The 25,138-nt window shown below is 32.1% G+C and overlaps 1 protein-coding gene and 1 long non-coding RNA gene across 2 annotated transcripts in view; one reads left to right on the top strand and one right to left on the bottom strand.

Annotated features, from left to right (window-relative positions):
* Nucleotides 1–3,077, top strand: part of LOC140040284 (uncharacterized) — a 6,431-nt gene extending 3,354 nt beyond the window's left edge. The window contains exon 3 of the mRNA XM_072086090.1: nucleotides 1,898–3,077. The gene's annotated coding sequence lies outside the window, so the exon portion shown is untranslated. The remainder of the gene's footprint in view (nucleotides 1–1,897) is intronic.
* The window catches only part of LOC140040285 (uncharacterized), a 26,484-nt gene extending 1,346 nt beyond the window's left edge, over nucleotides 1–25,138 (bottom strand). The window contains exons 1-3 of the long non-coding RNA XR_011842703.1: nucleotides 25,063–25,138; nucleotides 20,871–20,977; nucleotides 4,700–4,793 (exon numbers count right to left, since the gene is read on the bottom strand). This is a non-coding gene — a long non-coding RNA (uncharacterized lncRNA). The remainder of the gene's footprint in view (nucleotides 1–4,699; nucleotides 4,794–20,870; nucleotides 20,978–25,062) is intronic.

The following is a 25,138-nucleotide window of genomic DNA, read 5'->3' as shown; positions in this document are numbered from 1 at the left end:
CAAGCTAATAATCCATAACGCGGGTCGCAAATATAATATAAAAATAGAAATGAGGAAATGAACAATATAATAAAACGGATTCTTATATTTTGCTATATTTTATTAAAACGTTTATAATGAACATTTCTAAAAGCTGCCGATTGTTACAACCAAAACCAGCTGATTGTCAAAATGATTACCTATCGAGGGGTATACAGTATACACTCGCGATTTGACAAGAGTTGTTTTTGTTTGTACCTTTGCATAGCAAGAAATCGCTGAAGCATGATCAACGCACAATCACAATACCATTGAAGATGATGATTTCAGATCGCGACTGTCCACGAAATAACACCATCCGTGTTTGTTATTTCTGTAAATTCTTCTTACCGTTCGAACAAAGGATTGCATTCTTTCTGGACGCGTCCTGGTCGCGTTGTCTTCCAACTAGACGAACTTCACTTGGGAACATCTCCCGATTGCAATCGACTATATAATCAAAACTATTGTTTGTTTGGCATCGTTGTTTTCAGAACTGATGACGATTGTGTTTTTTTTTTCATGAATTACAAAAATAGTCATATTTGTTGTCTTCCAATTTAAATAGTCTTGGTTCATCACATCTCACATTACAATGTTTGATAATTAAATTCACTTTATTTGGGGATTTTTCTTTTTGAATTCACATAAAAATTCAATCAAAAAATCAGTATTGTAGCGGAATATTTATAGAAAATCTTGTTCGTAAAAATTGTAATTTCTTAACGCTGCTGTGATTGACGGGTTGGTAATTTATTTGAGATGCTTGTCGTGGCGTTTTCGCGTGTGTTTCAAGACCACAAGCTGCGTTACCTACCCTCTAACTTCATGTGTTATTAAACAGACGTGCTCGTAAGCTACTTTTTGTTGTGGCTCAGTCCAGTTTTCCCCCGCGAATTGCGGGTAGTTTATTGAAAAACAACACTATAATATATCACAATATTCTTGTTTATTACAGTATCTTTCGATAGTTCTTAATAAACTATACTGTAATTAATAGTTACTGACTGTCAAATGTTGTTGTGGAGGACAACGCGTCAAACCAAACGTTCCAAAACGCCTTAAGTAGTAAACTTGCTACATTTACCAAATAAGGTAATGGTACGTACGTTCCAATCCGCATTTCGGCGGCGATGATAAATGTACTGTTTATATGTCGAATTTAATTGACAAAGAATAATCACATACGATTGTGTATTTGATAAATTGATAATGTTAAAAAAAGATGATTCAAAACCGGTTGCCATATTCGTAATTACTGGGTCAACATTACAGACTTATTTCTACCTCACGGACTCTCTGCGTGTCAGTAGGGAAGCGTGGCATTACCTAATTTAGTAATGATAGAAAAGCGTCTTCCCCTCTGTTACAGACCACTTGGAACAGAGGGGAACACGTCAGCCAATCAAAATGAATACGGCTTAATTTATATAGGCCTATGAAGAGATGCTAGTTTGATGTTTTCTCAATAATCGTTTAAATGTACAGTGATGACGTCATTAAATGAAAAACTACAATATTGTCACGTTGGGTAACTTGATAAAAATGAGACCTGGATTTGTAAAGAATCAAAATAACAAGTACCTGTATTGCTCGTTTCAAAGGCGTGTCGAAAAGTTCGCGTTTGTTATTATTCGGGATAAATCTGTCTTCGTGTTTAATGGTTGATTTCACCTGATGAAATTATTTGCATACAATGGGTATAGCGATGTTGTATACTACCTATGTAATTTAGCGTTATCTTGCGGTTATACCACCTTTTCAATCAACTCTTCTTATTTAAAGATCGTATTTCTACTTTTGCACCTGTTATTTTTTATCGTAGACAATTGCATAATTAAAAGATTGTTATTAAAAATCGTTTTATTTATCTTTGCAGGTCAGAAAGGTACGTTAAAGCACATTGATAAGTATCCCGAGGGGCTCAGAAGACCCAGGCGTTGCCGTATCAGTTGCTGGAGAACTGCCAAAAAAGGTCTACCAATGTGCTGGCACGATGACAGACACGAAACATCACGCTATATTTAACCACAAAATAGTATTGTAACTTTTACATAAGAGCATTCTTCCCGCCAAGTCTTTTTCTGGTTTTCCCGCCAAAAGAGGAGAAGTTGGCTTATACTGTAAAGTTATATTATAACTCAAATCTATGTTTAAGTGTTTTAGTAACACATTCATTGTAAATACTGTACGTATAAAGTTTAATTTATTTATTCATAAAGTTATAAAGAAGTCACGGAAAGCTCGATTAAAAAAATAAAATTGTTTTCTACGATAGTTACAGAGGAAAGATCGCCCATTAATATATTTTTGCAATATCACATTATCGTAACCATTACAGTACTTAAGACGTATCCACGCATACCTAGTACTTCATGATATTATACAGTTGTTGAAAAATTTCCTTAAAAAGTATTACTCTGTAGTAAGTTCTATTATAATGCTGTTAAGCTCTGTTTACACATCAAATTTTATGTGGCAAAAAAATGTGACGTGCCCATCAACAATGATGTCATATTACTACCTACTTACTACCAATTTGATAGTGTGGACAGAGCTTTACGTTCGAAGAGGGAATTTTCTGAAATCTTACAGATTTTTCCATTCTTTTACAACATATTGCTGTATCCGAATCGAACAATATTGTTGACAAATTGTGTTATTGGCCCTATACGCTGTAAATACAACGTTGTATAAATGTGCTAAGTAATCTGTATTATTTAAGTCAGTTTTCTGAGTTGTTTAAGGATAATGGTCATCGTAATAAGAAATGTTATTAGTGCTCAGTACTCGTCTACTTGGCAACTATAGAAACAAAATCATGGAATAAATAATTACATTATGCTAATAACGGCTTGATTGTTCATTCTAGTGCAATAAGATAACATAAGCACATTTGATGATAATATCATGTTAGTGTATCCTACATTGGATTGGCTAATATTTACGTGTGTATGCTTGTCTTAAGTAAACAATATATAATAATTATATTATCCTAATTTATTACTGAAAAATAATCTACTGTATATTGAAAAAAAAGTAAATAAAATCACATGATGAATTGAAGTTGTATCGTATTTTGTAGCGAAATCATAATGGAAAGAAAGAAATGTTATCGTAAATAAAGAAATGGACAAATTAAATCGAACAGCATATGGTTCGAGGAAATCATTTGACTTGAAAAACGACGGACTTTATTGGCAAATACGACAGCATATTAATATTACAAAAGGACCAACATTGTTACGAAAGTATAGCTATGACGTATACAACACGTAAGAAGTATAATAACCAGTATCAATCAAACAAAATCTACAAGCAAATACTGTAAAAATGTACGGTATAGGCCTACTTTATATTATAAACAATATTGTTTAGCCAATATGTAGACCTACGCCTTGAATAATAAAGGAACAGAAGTATATGACAGACGTCAGTCATTTCCGCCGGCCATGAATATTGTACCTGACAAACAATAGGCTATATAGTTAGATAAAAACCTTCATGGCCTTTTACTTCTTAGATTTAAAAAAAGCATTCGATACGGTTTGGAGGGAAGGAATGTTAATGGCAGCATGGAATATTGGGATTAGAGGTAGGCTATGGAAATTAATCGATAGTTTATATCACGATGTGCAAGGTAAAGTAAGATTTGGTAAAATAGACACTACATTTTTTAAATATTGATGGAGGAGTTCAACAGGGATGTGTTTTATCACCGACTTTGTTTTGTATTCTTATGCACGAGTTTACCAAATTACTCAAAAAACATGATCTAGGTGTTCGTATTTATAATATGTATGGGTAGCCTTTTTTGGGCAGACAACGTTGTACTTATGGCAAACAATGAATGATCTGAGTGAGATGCTCAATCTAGCATCTACATTTGCAAAGTCATGGAAATTAAATTTTAATCATGAAAAGTCGAAGGTCCTTATTATTGGACAGCGCATAAACAATAAGATGTGGAAATTGGGCGATCAATATATTTCTGAGGTTGATATATAAATATCTTGGTACTTAGGCCTACATATCAAGAAATATTTCAGATCATTTTCACATCGACCAAATCATCAATAAAGGCTTATTATATTAAGTCAATTATAGACCGATTTGATAATTTTAGTAGAATTTTCTATGGTGACATTCTATGGAAAACAATTGCTCTGCCTACAATAAAAATATGCTTATTCAGTGTGGGTCAGCCAAAGCAGGAAAGATATTGATAACATTGAGTCACTTCAATTACAAATGGCGCGGTACATCTTAAAAGCTAGTAGAAATACACCTAAAGAGGCCTTGTATGGGGATTTAGGGTGGGTTCAAATTAAAGTTATTCAAGATATATCTAGAGCCAAATTTATTAATTATGTAATGAACATGGATAAACACCGTTGGCCTAACTTTATGCTTAATACGTGTCTAAGTTCAACTACAAATGTAGAACCACGCTATAAACTGATTCCCAGTTTTGCTAAGACGTGTGCGTCTATTAATGGACATCGACTCAATTTTCGAAACTTCCTAGCCTTGGCAATGACCCTGATAGTCATTGGGTTAAATGCATGACACAAACATTGCATTTTGGAAAAGTGAAATGCTAAGAAAATCGTCAATCCAGACATACTCTCTTATTAAGTCTAATCCGTGCCTTGAAAAATATTTATTGGATTGTACATACTTTCTCTAGGATCTGGCCTCAAATTCAAACTACGTTCTAACACCCTTCCTTTAGGTCACAGGAGTTGTAAGTGGCTTCCTGAATATGATGGTATCTGTAAAATGTGTAAGAATGGTTTAGAAGACATTCAACATTTTCTATTCACATGTAACCAACTCAATGGCATAAGGATTGAAGAATATACCAAATTAGAATATAATATGTTAATCGATATCAATCATTTAGATGTATGGGAAAATTTTATCTCTGGTGACCTGAACACCAAATTAAATCTTGTATATATTAGGTGGAACTGATAACTACTATCATTATATGCATGACGTCGATTCCATATCAAATGTCTTTGATTGTTACTGTAAGCACTATGTTAAAAGAGCATGGGCACACAGATGTAATGTTCTAGGCGAGTAATGTTCATATCAATCAAACTAAATGATTGATATCTATCTCATTATAGTGTTAGGTCTACATTGTTGTTGCCCAATTCATTTTATATTGCACAGTTCCTACCTATTCTATTATTGTTTATTTCTTGTAATTTAGTATTTTTAGGTGTCAGTGGGTTTCCTGCTGCTGTAGTGTTAATTATCAATGGTATTGTAGTTACTGTAGTTGAATTGTTTTGACATTTTGACCTACATCGACTTTTTATTGTAATTGTTATTTTCTATATCATGTTGTTTTTTTTGTACATTTCTTTTGGATGCACCTTCCATTTGGTCGAGTGCCACTGTTGTAAAAGTGTAATCTCCAAATAAATTATTATTATTATTATTATTATTGGTATTATTATTATTATAGATACCTTTACACCACTTAATGCCACGAGGAAATGTTTACGTACTATTTTGAACTATATTTCCTCATGTCATCTGATTCTTAAATAAGATCAACTGGAAGGAAGCTAAAATGCAATCCAATACAAAGATAGAAAAAGAATAATTCGAATCAAAAAGGCGACAACAAACTAAAGTAATATTAATTTATTTAGTAAATAATGAATAAAATGTCTGTACGTCAAGATAAAATATACTATTTATAAGGGGTAAACAAAGTATGTCTCTTCAATTCAACATGAAAGAAGACACGAAACCCCAAAGAACGAACGAAAGAAGAAAACCACCGAGAAAGCACCAACATCGGGTTATTCTTTCTCATTGTCTAGAAAACTCAGATCTTAGATATATCTGAGTTTTCTAGATCTAGAAAACTCAGATTTTAGATCATAAAAATAATGATTGCAGACTTTTCAGTTTCACAAACTCAAAAGAAGATCTGTGTATTAATTTAGTATTTTGTCCCACCGACTACTCCAGGTTGTGTGTTTTGAATACGACTATTATGAGAGAAACTTATTTTGTGAACAATAACAACTTAAGAACAATATTTATATAATAGATTCATATCAATAAACGGAAAAAATTAAAATGATTACTATTACGAACACACCGGTAATATCGCCACCACGGCACTCTTGATACGATCACAAAACTGTCATTAAATTACTAATTATAGTTAAATATCAGAGGATGCTGAATATGAGATCTTGTTACAAGTCACTTCTTTCTGATGAAACTGATAAGTTTAGAACAAAGACTACTTTGATGAGTCCCCCCGCAGGTGTGGCCAACAATATAGCACTGTTTGCACAGCACATTACTGTATTGTTATATGTCAGGTGATGAAACGACACCAAACGTGTGACAGCTTACAAAAATAGCATCTTTCAAACTCTTTCTTTAAACAAAGGCCAATACAAATACAGAATACGCTAACTTTACCAGATTTATGAGTGAAAATATAAGTGTAAATTGGAGACATAAAAGAAATGCGATAAATATAATTGAGTTGGAGTGGTGACTTAACAGAAACACTTAGCGGTTTGCCTTCATCTTGACACCTGCATTATGATGTTTCAATTATGTCACAATGAACTCTTTTATCATAGCTAATTGTTCGTTTCGTTTGTCCTATCCGACAGAAAATTTAAATGATGCTCCGCATGATTGTAATGCGCTTCCACACACACACACACACATCTAAAGATCTGCTAACTTAATTATGGGTACAAATACTTTTTAAAGATATCTACAATTGAGTTAAAACTTAATTAGGTCAAATTCGTGTACATTGATTAATATTATTTGAAGTGTAAATATGAATAAAATAAAGGAGATTTTTTTTTAACTATAGGCCTACAGTGCTGTTTAATCTACAGTTAAAACTTAATTAATAGGTCACATTCGTGTACATTCAGCAGATTATTATTTGAACGTGTGAATATGAATAAAATAAAGGAGGTTTTTTAACTACAGTGATGTTTTCATTTATTATTTTTAGATATGCCATTTCGAAACCTTTCCCTTGTTGTTCAAAAACAGCACTCATGTGCGCAGACGATAGAACAAAACATGTATATAATTAACCATAAGGGAATATAATGCCTATCTTGAAATCCGATTTATTAGAAGAGATTTTAATGCGAATAACATCAATCAAGCTTTTGTTCTTCTATTGAGTGCTTTGAACCCCTGAAGCCATAGGCCTAAGCACAAGTGGTGATATATCGTTCTAAAGATCAAAGTGCTCAAAGGGTCTATCCCTGGCTGGCGGTCTATTTTAGATACCTCAACGACGGGCCTACGCTGTAGTACTACGTGATATACGAGTGTTTTTACATTCACCAAACGCATTTTCAATCTAAATTAAATGACATTCAGGTGTGTACAAGTTGTTTGTTATTAGACATTAAAAAGTCATTAATTTCACCTTTGGTTAGGAGGGAAACCGTATACACACCTGCAGGCCTACGGATATTATACACATTTAGATCATCAACAATTAAATGAGATAAAAACTTACAACATGACATGCTGTTTAATAATCCTTGTTCTAATAATCCATGACAGAGATTTATTACTTCCTTTTATATCCAGGCCTTCATTTATTATATAGGCCTATTCATTGATGTTACATAATACAATAATAGTTGTTCTTTGACCAAAGTTTGGATTAAAAAAAAGTGATTAAAAAAAAAACCAATTGTTACTGAAAGTTTATAGTTGTCTGGAAATTTATATACCAGTAGGTGTTTGGTTGAATTACTGTTTTTTGGTGTTTTTTTTAATGAAATCATTACGGCATATTTTTTTCACTTTATTTTGGCAATATAAATATATACAACAAATCATGGTCGTTTCGGACGAATTGTCGAGACCCGCCATGACTTCTCTGAGGAAGTAACAATTTTTCAGTAAGCCTATATTCTATCGAAATTTCCTAACATTTTCTAACGTTATGCTCGATCAACGCAACTCCTAATAACTTTGAATGGTACTGTAATGTAGTACAATATGTAGGCCTATATGACATAAACATCATGACTAAAATACCATACGTTCAAAATCACAAAAACACCCTTTTTGTCTGAATTATGTTATTATTGGATCTTTATGCTGCCGACAATGTTGATTGAGAGGAAAAGGTAACAACATGACCCACGCAAAGGCGGTAACGTTTCATAATTCAGCCAAAAAAACTTCAAATCGAATCTCGATGTACCGGTAGTTGACAAGAATATCCAATAACACAAAAGAAACCGAAGGATGAAATATTAATTGATAGGACTCTGAAAACAGAAAAGATTTCGGATTAACCGCAAGATCTGATCATAGAGGAAAAATTACCGTTACTATTATAATTTTTTCTTCATGGAAAAATTGTGTTATTACATTTTCCTCATTATCTGATCAGGTACTCAGGGCTCAAATTACTGTGCTCATTTCAAAATGAAACTCGAAATGTTCTTATAATATATTTATAATTTTCTATAAAATACAATTTCCTGATCATCTACCAATCATTTAAATCTAATTTGTTGTTATCAGCAGCTAGCATGTGAACTTTGTGGGTATGAGTCGGTATAGGCCTAGTACCTGCAATATTTGACTCCCATCCCAACAAAAATGCAACAAATTTAGTATAGGCCTATGCAGTTTTAAACGTTTTCATGACCTGCCGATTTATGTAATCGGTATACTACGGCTGAGGGTACCGTATTTTAGTAACTTTTACTCACAAGAAAAATGCTGTAAAATTTAATGTAAGTACCGTGACTACAAACAAATTGTCCGCGTAAAGCTCTGTATCAAACATATGGATATGATGTCATATCACTACCATTATTTAGGCATATCACTATAGTTGGTCACATCACATTTTTGTTTTACTAGTTTGATATTGTAGACAGATATTTATATAGCCTAGGGGTTTTCGCGGAAAGAGGGGTTTCTACATAAAACATCTTAATAAGCTAATTGACTAGGGTTTTTTTCTAAATCTGTTTACCTACCCTATAAACACATAATATTTACTATTAAATCAAGTTCTTTCTTCAATAGACATATAAATTATAATTTTATAGAGGTTCAAGTATTTGAAGCGTATCATGGACCTATTATAATTTATAGATCCGTGATATATGCTTCGAGACTTTTTTGGTTTCAAATTAAGGATTATCATTGTCATTTTTTTTTTCATACAATAGATACCGATGAGATATAAAAAAAAAACCTGTAACCACAAACATTGAACATCAAGCTAATCATACGTGTTCAAATAATAGAGATTTAAATAAATATCTTTGTTTATACAAGTGTGCATGTTTGTACAACTTATCAACAACACGTAAACCCAAAACAATCACAAACCATAAACACAATTCACTAATCTCGCGAAAATCGTATTGTATTTGAAGAACTCACAATTTGACATGAATGTTGTTTGTTCTACTCTGTATTTCGTGGCAGGTTCGTGACACGCGTTGAAATCAATAATGTTAAATATTGTAGGCCTCATGTTTGGTGATACTGATGACATACGGGTACATCATAAATGTCAATCGCTATTTTGACTAAAAAATGACTCACACTACAAAAGGTTTGTAGTATCGGACGATTGTGGTATGTGTATTATGTGATTTTTAAAGGATGTGCGTTGTTTGTTCCCCTTCCATGTCCTTTAGACTTTATTTATTCGAATATTATTCGTGCCTTCCCCTCCCCTTCAATTTCAAAGTCCTAAGTTCGCCATTAGACGCATGAACTCAAGATGTTTATGTAGGGCAATCACTTACAAAATTCTTTTTGACGCATTTGGTTAATAATAACAGTGTACCCACAAACATGTATACAAATAAAGTGTTATAGGCCTGTGGCATTTAAAGGTTGTGGTATTTATAATTGTATGATTATAATCGAATCGTTAGTTAAATACATTCTCATTTTAATTTATCAAAGTTAAATCAATGACACTCACTGTACTAAAATATATGGTTAAATCATGGAGGTTATACATTTATACCTCCATGGTTAAATCATGGATCCATATGGCCACAGACGTTTTGGTCTATTCTATAAAGTAATTTTTTTTTTAAACCATATTTAATGAGGGGTGATCCATCCAGCTATTGCTGATCATTAGGGACCCTCAGAGGTTCACAAGACAAACATATACAAAAGATGCTCTACATAAACAAAGTCTAATTACAAGTCTTTGGGAGTGGAGTGGTAATTTGACGGGATTTGAACCCAGGACAATGCTTTATATAACAAGAGAGTTTAGAACAACTCAATGATATTACAATCCTACTGTATCACTATCATGTCAAAACAATTTTTGCTTAAATTAATTTTGTTGTAGGCTACGAAAATAATTAAATTTCTATTTCTTATGAAAACTAAGTTGTGGACATCTATAGAATTCTACATCAATATGAGGACGTCATCAAAGTCAAGGACATTATACAATTAATAACAGTTGAGCTGAATTGAAGCAAATGGTTTTAAAAAAACAACAATGTACTTTACAAAAAAATACATAAAGGAAAAAGGGACAGTGAGCATACGAAAGGTAAATGCTATTCGTCACGCGAGGGTGACCAAACTTTGGTTTGGTTGTTGACAACGGTTGAGTGAAAAACAACAAAACACGTGTGCCTATTTAAATAACACGATAGGAAGGACCTGTTTTAAGTCATCCATTAAATTACTTAGACACAACAAAGTTTATTTATTTTCCATTCATTGTTTACTACTCAAGCAAAAGAAATCAAAGAAGTCAAATTGTTACTTTTTACTTAAGCCTTTGTTACCTTTTTGGCTTTCCCGCCAATACTGTAATTTGTTAATCAGACGGTAAATAAACAATAGCTACGGGTTCTCACTACACACACAATTCACAGCGGGTATAAATTGAGTTCAAAATTAGTGTACAAACCGAAAACAGAATATAAAAGGAGAGAAAATACCCGGTCCAACTGAATATTTTCGCCAAATAAAATCGGCTTAACAATACAAATTAGTTAAAGTCTTCCCTGATTAAAAAAGAAATATAGACATGAAGACTGCCTGGCATAAATCTAATAATTGTAAAAGATAAATCAAGAAACGTTACTAGCGGGTGGCGTTTCAATTGAAATATTTTCTTGGGATCAAATAATGGATAACCCAAATAATACTATATAAAGAAAACTAGGCATGGCTTTTGGTTGTGCTGCTCGTTGTTTCTTATTTCTATTGATACACAGTAATGTACCTTCATTATTTTTTTCTCAATTTAGTATACCGTATTGGTAATTAACCAACCCATTCAAAATATATAATGTTTGCAGATAATCTTTCACTAAGATGTTTTAGCTATTGTTTGGAAGTGGGTTTATAATATTAAGGCCTACTCCAACCCATAAATAATTATTTATAGCATTTGCGTTGTCAAATCCAATCATCAACGAAATTGTAAAATGTAACCCACTGGGGTTAACAAATCATTAATTTCAACAATCTATAACATGAAAAATGGCTTTAATATTAAGTGTCAAGTCCCAGAGGAAGCATGGTCCACGTAACAAGTGTATAACAATTGTGTTATTGTTTTTTTTAGGCAGGAAACGTTCTCTATCAGAATGAAAGTTATTTATGGCTGCCTCCTTGGTGTTTTTGTAAAATATATAGTTCTGATTTATTTCCTGAAAACAAAAGGGTAACTTCAGACTCAAAAAGGTAAATGAAACGTTAGAATATAACGGAAAAATGAAACATTCGAATTAAAAAAAACACACACAATGAAATTGATATTTGCATTGCTTGATTTCTTTTTTAGTGAAATTATATCAACAATAAAATTACTTAAACAATAATTTTTCAATTTTACAACGACCAAAGCTTGCTCTTACCAACGTTTCACATATTATTCAAAATGTACGGTGGTAGGCCTATATGATTTTAAAGGCAAATAACCTCGTTTATTTTTTAACTATAAAAGGTCAGGATCATTTAATACTTACACAAAATAAACAATAGCCTTTTCAAATATTATAGGCATAAAATACAATTATGATTTTTCGGTCAACAAGTGTGATTGCTCCGGAAAGTAATATTCTAGGCTCAACCGCCACCATCAAACAAGTAATCGTTTTAACTGGTTCTTGACCAAGTTCCTGCTTTCATCACATCTGCTAAATATATTCTACTATACGCAAAAAAAAAGTATAGTCCCTAATTATAAATTGGTGAATGGGGTTCAATCTAATGTTTTCCAATCACAAAAAAAGTTCCTTCCAACGCCTCGCTAAATCTTCACCAGCACCCAAACCAAATCAAATACCAGAAAGTAATGGTATGGATATATATATATTATAATTTAAATTTTTTCTCCATGATGTAAGAAATAATGTTTTTTCTCAACACAAACCGTTGTTTGGATGATGACATCATAATAGTGATTATATCTTTATAATTTTCTATACCATTATTAGATTAATTATAACATACTTCTTCGAAGATCAAAGGTCCAGCGTATCATACGTAAATATGCAAATTAAAAGTTCCCTTCCTTTCTTTTTAGCAGTCTATTTACATTGAAAGTTAATTGGTATAATATTGTCAATTGCCATTATTAGTACCAATAATATCGACATCGGATATGATTCATAAACTCGTTGTGTTGGACAATAGGCCTATATCACGTGCATGCATCGTGCACGTCATAGAAAACAATGTATTCGTAATGCTTAGGTTATTTAGATAGCATAGTTGTTTAGCTGATTTCAAGTAATCAAAATAAGACACTCCGAGACATTTTGAATCGAAGATTTCTCAATGGAAAATAGTCGATCCTAAAATACTGCCATTCATAATGTGGGCCATCTAAACAGGAGTCATAGAAAACGGTTCAATTCAATCATATATATAGGCCTAATCATATAATAGCCCTACAAACGAATTGTGGTTCAATCAAGACATCTTTTAACATCCTCTCGCTATTACTAGATGTCTACTACGTTTACGCGTTGCGTCAATTGTTACTTCTATGTGGATGCTTGATGCATACATGTGTAAATTATTGTGAACCAGCCCTTTAGAGACGCGTTTTCCGCGTCATTGAATTAGGGGTATTCTTAACAAACATGATCTCAAGTTTAGATAACAATAATTTCTAATACGTTGTAATTAGGTCAAAGGGTCACAGCACTTGCCATTTCTACGTGTATGCTGTAATATTAAATTCCATATTACCTGTTTTTATAGATTATATTGGCAGATTTATGTGTTTGTTTTGCTTTAGTGATGCGTTTAGACATTGAAGAATGCTTGCCTGTGAAATTGATCATACTTAAGTTTCATGTTGAGAAATCATCTTGATTGTAAACAAAACAACTACCGGCTAATAGTATAAACACAAAATGTCCGTGTATTTTAAAGTAAATGTAATCAAATAGCCTATAATAATACAGTTATATAACTCTTTACAGCTCAGCCACGGCGATTAAGATAGAATATTAATGGCCCAGATATTATTTTGTTGTAAACAAAACAGTTCTGTCGGCTAGATAAAAGTTCCGTGGTATTTGAGAGTATACAGATTAATTTTGACAATATATTTCATTTAATATTACTTTACAAAATCTTCCAATTCGATTTGCTATATCAAATTAAAGATTTAGGCCTCGTTATACAGTACACAGTGAGTGCCTGGAACTAGGCCTTTATCTACAAAACTACAAATTGTAAAATCACGAGATACAATGTTAATTCTGTATAGTTCCTAGAATTAGTTAAAATCAAATAGCACATATAAAATACAATTTTATAAAACAAAGATAATAATTGGTTTTTTTTTAGTTTTTAGTTAAAACATATTTAGGCAGGATAACATAATTCAGAAAAAAAAAGTACACACATTTCTGTTTTTCAATATGGTCCTGCAATGAAACAACTATAAAATATAAAACATATAACAATCAGACCTATACATAATGTATATAAGCTCATTGATGAAACAATGACGCAACTTAGATCTGTAGGCCTACTTGAAGGCAAGACAAATATGACACCCACCTCACAGACTATAATTAACAGGATTGTAATTAATTGATTTTATTTTAATTAATTAATACTTGATATAAATTCGGACAAAATAGACAGTTTTAAATATAAATAATATTTGAATTAAGAGATATAATTTAAATAGCTATACATTACATAGGGTGAATCATTAACGAATAGGAAATGTAACATATTTATAGGTACGACAGGTGTTGAGATGGACAATCAATTGACCAATCTAGATTAATACAATAAACAAACGACTAATCAAAATAATTAGAAATGAAATAAACAATTGTCAGAATAAAAGCCTGGGAAAAACAACTGTCATATAAACAACAATTTATTTGAAAAGAATATTCTATTTATTCAACAAAAGATGATTCCGGTGTAACTAACATCAATAACTTCAGTATTTAATTATAAAGTTATTTTTTATTTATAAGTTATAAATTAACAGTTCACCATGTGAACAGCCAGAACATTTAATTAAATTAAACAACATAATTCATTTGCTGTCATATCTTTTGTAGAAATAAAATATGCATTTTCATACAAAGATATTTTTTATTTTGTAAGAAAACGGTTTAACATTCTAAATATAGTAATCTAATCCAGATATAGGCTATCAACCTCATCGACATCGTTTTTAAATTTATTTATTAACAATATTGATTTTCAATGGAAACCCATACCAACCCATTTGTTTACTGTGTTAAATAATGTCCAGTAGAAAGTTCATGCTGAGTTTTTGGTTAGGCCTGTCCATGCATGTTGCTATACTGTATCAGATGGTACAAGCATTATATTTGTTATAGGGCCTACTAACATAATATTTGAAGAGAGTATCTAAGAGTCAACATTTCATTAGCATAAATTATTTTTAGTTTTATTAGTAATATTAATAGTGAATTTGGATCTTCTTTAATCCAAATAGATAATTCAATTAGCCCTGACCAATTTTTTTTAAAGAAAGAAAATCTATTGACTTATACTGGATTTGTAGGCCAACTCTTCATACTTCATTACATGGTTTTACGCATTATAGCCTACTTTTCAAAGGGCAATTAATCTAAATATCTACGTTGCAAAAAGGCGAAAAGTAATCGGGTGTTCAATTGCATATACATTACTTGTTTTTTTGTTAATAAATTTGATTATTGTATTAAAACAAACTGAAATTCACAGCTTAGATTAATATCGCATTACACCATCTTCATGGTTGGCAACTCTGTTTTAACAACATAAAAATAGTTATTTCGGTTACAAAAACAGTGTTTGTATTTTTCCATAGATTTTGAATTTGTGAAATCATCATGAGAAGTAAGTGAACCGATCGTATGGTAGAACTAGAAATCTTTCTACCAAATCCATGCAAAGTTACATGGGCCACGTTCACAATATTAATCCTCAATTAACTTTTAACTGGAAAAATGTTGTAATAAGTCAAAATTATGAACATGATTCATGAAGCTGTATTGAAAACCTCCCCACAGAGTACCGTATATAATAATTGTAAATCAGGGCACTTCCTGGAAAAATATCTCCTAGGTTGAAATAAACAACTTTTCAGCGATTGTTTGAAATTCAGGACTCGCACAAAAACATTACACCTCTAAATAGCAAAGTTGAAAAATGGCAACAGGACAATGATAGCACATGTCTATTACGTAAGAGTGCATGAGTGAGTGAAGGTTCGGGCTTCTGGTTCACTAATGGTCGGTCTGATAATAATGATACTCATTTTGTGATTTGTGTTTCCATTTTATGTAAATTCAAAGAATACGAATGTTTAGGATTGTTGGAAGACACAAATCACTACGTAATTAATTACAAGTTAAAAGAAACCGACGACCTGAGCTATAACGCTTGCGTGGACTCATCCAAAACACTTTCACCTGTATAAGGTTTCTTTTGTCACACATTACATAAACATCGGAAGTCATCTTCACTAATAACTTTAAAAACAAGCTCATTAAGTAATGTATCGTGACTAGAAATAATAACATGAACAATTCAAGTTGTATAGTTGTTATCGGGTATGTTGTATTCAAGTAAACAATGCATACTCACAGTTTTGGATTGATGTTGCATAGTTCTTTAAGAAGAAACAAGGGCAAATAGAAACAAAAAAACAGGGAGTAAAAGGTACCTAACAGATTGTTTGATTCACGGAGGAATTATTTAAATAATTAATTAAATCATGTCTCTTATGGTTTGATGATTTACTATAGGCCTATATATGCAGAGAAATACTGTAGTAGAAACAACGTTCAATATAATAAAACTAACTTGTTTTTCTGCTTTACACAGAGAGTCTAATAAACTACATAGACCTATTGGCTCAATTCGTTTCGAAGTTTGTAGTGATTTTGCACCACTTTTGAGGTATAAATGGCCTAACAAAAAATAAAGATCACCTCATAGTCATATCATTGAGGAAGAACCACAATAATTGTTTTAAACGGTGTAGGCCTACTGTACTCCCGACTCTACTTCAATATTGTAAAGTAAATTTAAAAGTAAACACATCACAAAAAAACATCAACCAGGCTTATTTTTAAGCGGATGTGCAAATATTACTAATCTATATATCGGTTAGGTTAGTATTGTATTGTAATCAATGTATTCGTGAACGATTAGCCACGTTTAAATAAATTAAAAATCCATCTACATCGCTTCTTGTAAACAAAATGGTTGGATCTACAATGCTGTGTTATGATCCAGTTCTGGTGTTCCCCGTTGTGAACTTGACCAACTTTCCAGCGGTCTCATCTTGACCTATTTGCCGCTTGGGGCGATTTTAACGAGATATTTTTAACAACCAACAAGTGTAATATTACTCAAGATGAACCAATGGAGGAAATATGTACAACTAGGTCAAATTTAGTGGAGTACGGCACAACAGGGATGAGTTATTATCTCCATCTGATCCAGAGTCTTACTAATAGAGAGAACATACTACAGGTATATATAGCCTAGGGATTACATAACAAAACTAAATGTATTATGAGCAGTATTGGACTAATTATAAATAATATGATTTTATGGTAATTCATTTAACAATATCTTTATCCAAAATTACACAATCAGGTAAAACAAAAACATTATGGTCCTGTCTTAAATACAAAATAAATTGGGGAAAAAGTTTGAGTTTTGTGAAAAGAAATGAGAACGTAATACATGCATAGGCCTATATAGGCATAAAACAGTAATTTCAGCAGAAACAGGTCATCGAATTATTATCCGTATATTATTACAGTTTATACCGTATTGATGATATGCAGCAGAAATGGGTGGGATCCATGAAACACAACGAGCGGAATCTATTTTATGTGGATATTTGTTTTGTCGTATTTATTACAGATTTGGCAAATGGAACAACGCAGAAGTGGGAACATGTTGTTGAGTATATACAAAAACCGAATAAACTAGAGATTAAAATTAACAAGAAAAAAATATTTCATATCACAACGAAGCAAAATTAATTGACTTATATAGACATATACATATTTTGTATTAAATCGAAGAAAATTGTAGTTTTTATTGTTTTGTTCCGTCTTAGGCTAGTAACTAAAATTGGACATTTAACCGAAGATGATATTCTACAAATATAATTGACTGTCATGTTATTAGTTTAGGTTATCATATATATCATAAATTATGAATTAATCAACAACAATTCCCAAACTCGAGTATTTGATTTTGTCCTTGAAATCGTGACGTTATTGTACAACAACTTTTTTCTATCAGTTTTCACCCGGTATTTAAAAAATGATTGAAATTAGAGGGCGGCAAATAAATTTAATCGTTCAAATAGAATTCGATGTCGAATGTTGCTATTTATTAATATGGATGGAATCATGAAACAATACTATAATCAGTACTGTACAATAAAATACAAGAAAGTGCTTAGTTTTTGTTTTGTATCCGTAAGCTGTTCGTTCATTGACCGGACGACAAGCTCAGGTGAACAATAGGTCACCATTGTAGTATTTCCTGCAGGTAAAAATGGCGGGAATATTTGAGGAAACTATTCAGACGTTTAATCAAAATGAAATATGGAAAATTGGAAGATATGCGAAGTTTGACCCGACCGCATTTTGATCCGGTTTATGACGTACTTCCATATTTACTACCGTTTCCAAGTAAGGCCTAATAGGTTGACGACCGTATTTACAAATAAGGTCATGATTTATTGTTTCTTTATAATACAGCATTATTCAATAACGACGGTAGTAAAAATAAAATGCTATTTGTTTCATATTAGTTCGAGAGTGTAACTTCAAATAAGGACTATTATTAATTGGAAAATACTCGTGCTATAGGCTATTATCTAACATTATTCAGTGGATGGGAATGGTATAATGTTGAGCATGCTATGGTTAAAAAACAGTTTGAGTCTTACTCTTGGCACAAAATGACTAGTTCTTTACGAAAGGTATATCATACCATGGAGAAATAAGTTAGGAACTTATTTCTCCATGATCATACTATTAAGCCTACTATAATTATACATGGGCATGCCTCTTTTGGGTGTGTAAACTAGCTGGCCAGTTGAAAGAAACTAGCCATACAGATACCATGGATAAACATAAATAAGTAAACACATTAAACAAAACAAACAATCAAACAATACAGGTATAATTAGTACGAACAGGGTACGAAGACAAATAGGGATGTCACCACAAGCGCGAACACTATCATTTTATTACTGCATGCGGGTAGAGGAATGCTGTCTTGGCCCAGTCTGGCAAATTTTGTAATCTGTTTAGAGCTCATTAATTGCACTATTTTTGTCTGGCCCGTGCCCATTGATTAACAAATGATTAACGAACATTCTTTTCTTCAGCACACGCGACCGGTTTAAATATGTTTGGGCCACGCGCCGAGCTATTGATCACGGCTTAAACTGTTTGAAAGAAACGATAACGAAGCCCCTTAGTCCCATTAATAAGAAATGCCTTTATGTGTTATCAATCATGTTTTTTTGTTTTCCCCCATCTCTACCAGTATATGCATTCTTCCGGTACACACACCGTAGAAACGATTGCTGTACGGATTAACGATTCGATTGTAGGTACCCTAACCAGGGAGTTGTAAACTAACTAGTTTCCGTGACTTAACAAGACCTATACAGTTGATAACATACTTTTTATCTCTTTTACTAAACTAAAAGAGATAAAAAGTATGTTATCAACTGTAGACTAAATTCATTATTTTCTTTTAACAATTCAGCAGATATACATGTGATTATATGTGACTCTTGTACCATGGAGGAAATCATCCATGATTGTACCGAGGTCAAGCAGTAAGAATCGAAAGAAAACGATACCATACATTATTTACTAAAGACAGTTAGGAATGTACTTGATGATAATTATCATATTGAAAATGGGTATCAGGAAGTAAGAGGTAAACATTATCCTATTCAACTTCAAAAGGTAAATGTACATGTGTGGACCTTATATACAATACAGCAATACGTAAAAAAAGGGAAAACACCAAATGTCTCCACCGCACTTTCGTTGAATGTAAATCTCTGTAATAATTACCGAAACGAAACCGGAAAATTGTATTATTAAGCACGTATTCAAGCTTAGCTCTTCAAACTTGACGTGTATAAATTCGTATAAACTAGGGCTAGCCAGGTGTTAATATATTGGAAATAAAATGCTGGGCGTTGTTTTAGGATGTTCAATGTGTAATATTAACGATAATCGCAGTTTAAGCTAAATAATGGGTAATATGGCGTGGCTAGATTAACCGGTAAGCCCGAATCCGTTAATAACAATTAGTAAATACAATCGTTACATCCTTCTGTTATCTGTTCAGTTGCCATGGTAAGAAGGTTACGCGCCCTACTTTTGGGATATTGTTGGAAGGCTGCTGTATCCGTATTTCGTTTCAAATGTAGTTTTAACTCGTCACTTGGGCTTTAGATTGTTTGTCCATCAATGGAGTTATACTATAAGGTCTACATTCCTTTTTAGATGAAAGAATAATATGATGTGTGTCAACCTAATATTCATTGTGTGGGCCTTCCAACTTTAATGATAACAGTGACAAAATAACCACATTTAGATTTGTTTTTTTCTATCCTATAGATTTACTGTAAATGTCTAAATATGTTTTATTCGTATCGGAAGTCTATACGTACACGTATATTAAAATTCATGTATTTATGTTCATTAGGATATATGCCTCGTTCAAAAACAACCCTGACAAACATTTTTTTAAATAATATCTATTGAAAAGTGGAAAACCTCATTATCAATAGGCTATAAACCTCCAATTATATAAAAGAAACGAAACATGGTAATGGGTGTTTCCTTTGAATAAGTTACACAACGTCGGGGATTTCCCTTATAATAATAACGGCGTACCGTGCCACCAAATAGGTCATAAGGAAGCACGATTTGATCTTGTGATAAATCTGCATCATGAAGAAGCGGCGTGGACATATCATAAATGGGCATATCATAAATGGGCAGATTAAGTGGATAAAGAGCGACATTACACCTAATCCTTCAATATTATAGTACAGTACCGGTACGGTTGATTCCATGCTATAGGCCTAAGACATACTTAGCCTATAAAACAGTATATTAATGAGCTCTATACCTCCATGATGTACCGTATGTCATTATTTATAATAATAATATAGACAGTTATACCTGTAACGGATCTAGAATATGGATCAAAGGAGGGGAGGCTGGCGACACAATGGAACAACACAATGACATTATTGGCTATTCAATGTTTAAGTAAATATAATTGTGACTCACCTCACAACTCCTTCAAATATAAATACTTGACATTATTTCCCTATATTGAGATTTCGCATTGAACACCTATTTCAAATAAATACTTTAATTCTTCGTCTTTATTATACCTATATTAAAGAAAACCAATACAATAGAGTTTACAATAATATTTATATCCAGTAGTAGGCCTACTTTTGATAATGTTGTTAAAGCTGATAATGTATTGCCTAAAAAGATACCAAATAAAGCTGAGACTTTCCCCATTCAACTGGACCCTCACATAAAAGATAACCACCCCATACGTTCGATGTTCTTCATTGCATTAATGCATTGGTACAATATTATGTGACGATAATAAACTAATTCCACGTAAAGTTAAACATTACAAGTTCATGTCAATCAAGGTTAGCAGTTAGGCATATGATAGAACAAACGGTAACCTTTGATTTATGATTTTACAAAATATCATTTATCACATTCACATTTATGCAGCAATATATATTTACATGATAGGGCCTATATATACACAATATTGCAGGGATCTTACAGTGAAAAGTTTATTTTCTGTAGTCTTAAAACATTTAAAAAAAATATCACCAAGAAAATCATTCATCTACCGATGTACTGTGATTGGCATGCTGTTATTAAAAAAAGACTTTTTTTATCATTTACATAAAACCATAGAGATTATGATATCACTGAACAAAAGTAGAGTATATAAATAATAAATAAATAAATTTATTGTATTAATGTCAAGTCAAATATTTATTCTAACCTTGCCAAGTTAATTTACTTATATACTCATTAATTAATTACGCACACATAAGTTTAAGTTTATTTTAATATTGTTTATATTTATGTATTCGGGCCAATGGCCTATGTATTAAATAAATGTCCTAGGCAATGCTCCTAGGAAGGAAGTAGGCCTACAAACATTTTTTATTAAAGTATATTTCGCGACAATTCAGGTTTTATGGAGTGAAGGTCAATGATAGACTGTTTTAGCATTATCAATTTTGGTTGAATTATTATATAGCACAGTCATTTGTCTAGCTAATCATTAAGCGGTAATTAATATGGGGCTCAAATTCTTAATTTGATTGTCCATTTAGCGAAGTAAACCGATGTTTAAAACGTAATTTGAGTGAGGTATTTGAATAGGTTTTTTTTACCTATAGATGTAGGATATAGACCGGCTTAAAATTACTATTAGATTGTATTATTAAAATATTCAATATAATTTCTAAATATAATTTTTAAATATAAATTATATGTAAGGAGCTTATGAACTTATAAAGTAAAATGTTAAAAAAGGGCTTGATTACCGATTCAGGAAAAATAGGGAAATAAATAAATGTATACTTATTTACTAACCGGTATAAAAGTAGCAAACGAAATAATAGAGTAACGAATCAGGTGCATAGGGCTTAATAATAATTTATTTGGAGTACACTTTTACAATGGCACTCGACCAAGATGAATGTGCATCTACAAGAAAGAACAATAAAATACACAAAACACATTGTTTACGCACACATGTGGAGTGTGCTTCAGATTGTCGTGATGGAGAGCTTAAAATTACAGTCGGCCTATCTTATTATACTATACCCCTTTTCTATTTTATTGATTTAAACGTTCTTAGGCAAGCTTCTTAAATTCGCACGTGCCGATTAATAGATATACCTTTCTCATCTACTTACTTAAGAATATAGTCTGCTTCTCAAAAATGGCGCGAAGATTTTCTGACGTTGCAACAAAGAAAATACCACAGACTATGAACAGGTTGCACGAAATACGCCATCATGGGGTAAAATAAAAACACATTGTCCGAAGTGTTAATCCACTTTCGACAAAGAAAATTTATTCGGCGATTTTCAATGCGTCATTACGTGAAACAATACTTCTTTTCTTTTAATTTTCTAAAACACTTGAGTTAGGCCTACCAACAACAGATGTCACTTTTCAGTGTTCTGTGTTTACTCTCTTACCTTCCAACGTGGATGACCGTTTGTCCTATAAAAATAATGTGACTAAATAGGCCTAATACATTTAACCATATTAATATCCATCGCGTCAAAAATAGTTTAAAAACTGAAAATCATTCTTTTCTTTTAACATCAATTTTCTTCCTAATTTTCTTTCTGTGTGTATTTTTGTGACAGCCTTTTTATTATGGAACCTTCTCATTTGACCAGAGAGGTGTGATTTTACAACTCTCTGATTTGACAATTTAGCGCAACTAAAAAATATCCCAGACTGTAAGGCGACATTTGACTGGACGGCGAGGCGGATACTGGTCAGTGTTAAGTCTAGACGATGGTCAGATGTTTTTACCATAGCAGGTTTTGGTACGGTAACCGCCAGACGATGGTGAGACGTTTTTATCAACTGTTATCAGGGTAATGTCAAAAGTAAATTCCGAACATAATTTTGATGAGAAACTAGTTGGTTTAAAAAAAGTAAGAAGAAAACATAAGACATATTATAATAGAAAATAACAAGTATAAATTTGAAAAAAACCCCAAAAACTATGCAAGCGCATCACATGTCTTTTTAATTATAATGTATAAGGCTATGGTCGGGCCTATGATATTGAATAATATGTATTTTATTGTAAGCATAATTATAATATTGATATCAATGATGAACGAGAATATTATGTTTGGTTTCATGCCTATAACTTGTTCTATGTAAATACTTTTAAAAAGTTTCTTAATAAATATTATTATAAATTAATAATATTACATATTACAAATACACATTTTTCTATAGATTAGAATGTATCGTTCGACATCAGGCATGCTCTATATACATACTACTGTCTATGGTCGGGCCTACGATAGGTATTTTATTGTAATCATAATTATAATTGATGTCAATTCTGTTTGGTCTCATGCCTATAACTTGTTCCTTGTAAATACTTTTTAAAAGTTTCTGAATAAATATTATTATAATATTATTATAAATAGGCCGCGCCTACACATTTGTCTATAGAATGTATATCTTTCGACATCAGGCATGCTCTATATACATAGGCCTTACTACTGTCACAGGCCTCTATGGTATTAGAACAGAACTTCAACTTAACGTTTTGTTAGATTCATAACGGTTTCTTTTACGTCACTTTCGTTAATTAATTAGGCCTACTTCTGCTTCTTTTTATATATAAAAGTGAAATCTAGCAATAGAGGGCGACATACGTACAACCAATCAGATGAATTTAATTCTTTCGACTAGACTTGCCCCAAGTCTGTATTGTTTTTTATTTTTATTTATTTGTTTTTATTTCGACCGCGATTTTTGTCTGAAAATACAAACTCAAGTAATACACGTATGAAACGCCATATGTGCAAAAATATTTATATTTTTACTAATATTAAGAAAAAACTCCGTCTGGAGCCCAGACTATCTTTCGACGTACGTACGTGTGGTATACATGGTTCATTTTTCTCCCTCCTTCTTCATTACATACATACATTAATAGGTTTTTAGTTAATGTATTATTTAATTATTTCACTAACCTGATTATCGCCAATTTCGTTTCGGGTTGTTTTCATTTGTGTTCTTTAGTTTTTTGTATAGCTTTTTTAGTTAAATTCCTATATGTTCATTTTTTGGCCATTCGTTGAAAAAACATATTATTAGCCTAATTATAATAAAATCTAACGACACAGGCCTACAAGTAACCATTTTAATTAAGATTTTAATTAATATTGTTACTCTAATTTTAATGTTAGCACATTTTTATGTTCATTTTAATAATCTGCCCAATGTTGCATAAATCTTGTAATCTCACCGGAACACGTGACTTTTTCATACAAACAGGACTACCACATCAACGAGTAAAATAATAGAAGCATAAATTATATATATTATATATTATATAAATTAGTTATGACGTAACGTATGCCCATCCCCTACCTCTCTATTCTGCTGCTGCAGACGTCTGCTTTTGTAGGCCTCCATGCTATCTAAAGCGTAGGCTACAACAGGGGGAATCCGCTACAGGTTACCACCACATAGCCCATACAAGCATTTTTAACCCACGGATGGCTTTAGTCTTCGAATGAGACATCGTCTCCGCTGGCCTAGGCTAGCAGCTAGGCCTAGACCTTAGTACCCCAGGACTAGTGTAGACAATTGGATATAGATGGGCATCGTTTAGATAATCACAAAGAAAGACATTTAATAATCAATTGATGTTGAAACTTACACTTCAAGTTCCTTTTCTAACGTGTAGGCCCTAGCTAAGTGTGTTGCGACGATTGTGGTTGTGGTATTAAGTTACC

This window comes from Antedon mediterranea, chromosome 2 (assembly GCF_964355755.1).
Source record: "Antedon mediterranea chromosome 2, ecAntMedi1.1, whole genome shotgun sequence".
Lineage (NCBI taxonomy): Eukaryota > Metazoa > Echinodermata > Crinoidea > Comatulida > Antedonidae > Antedon > Antedon mediterranea.
The sequence above is the reverse complement of the archived record's forward strand: the minus strand, read 5'-3'. Positions and strand labels throughout refer to the sequence as shown.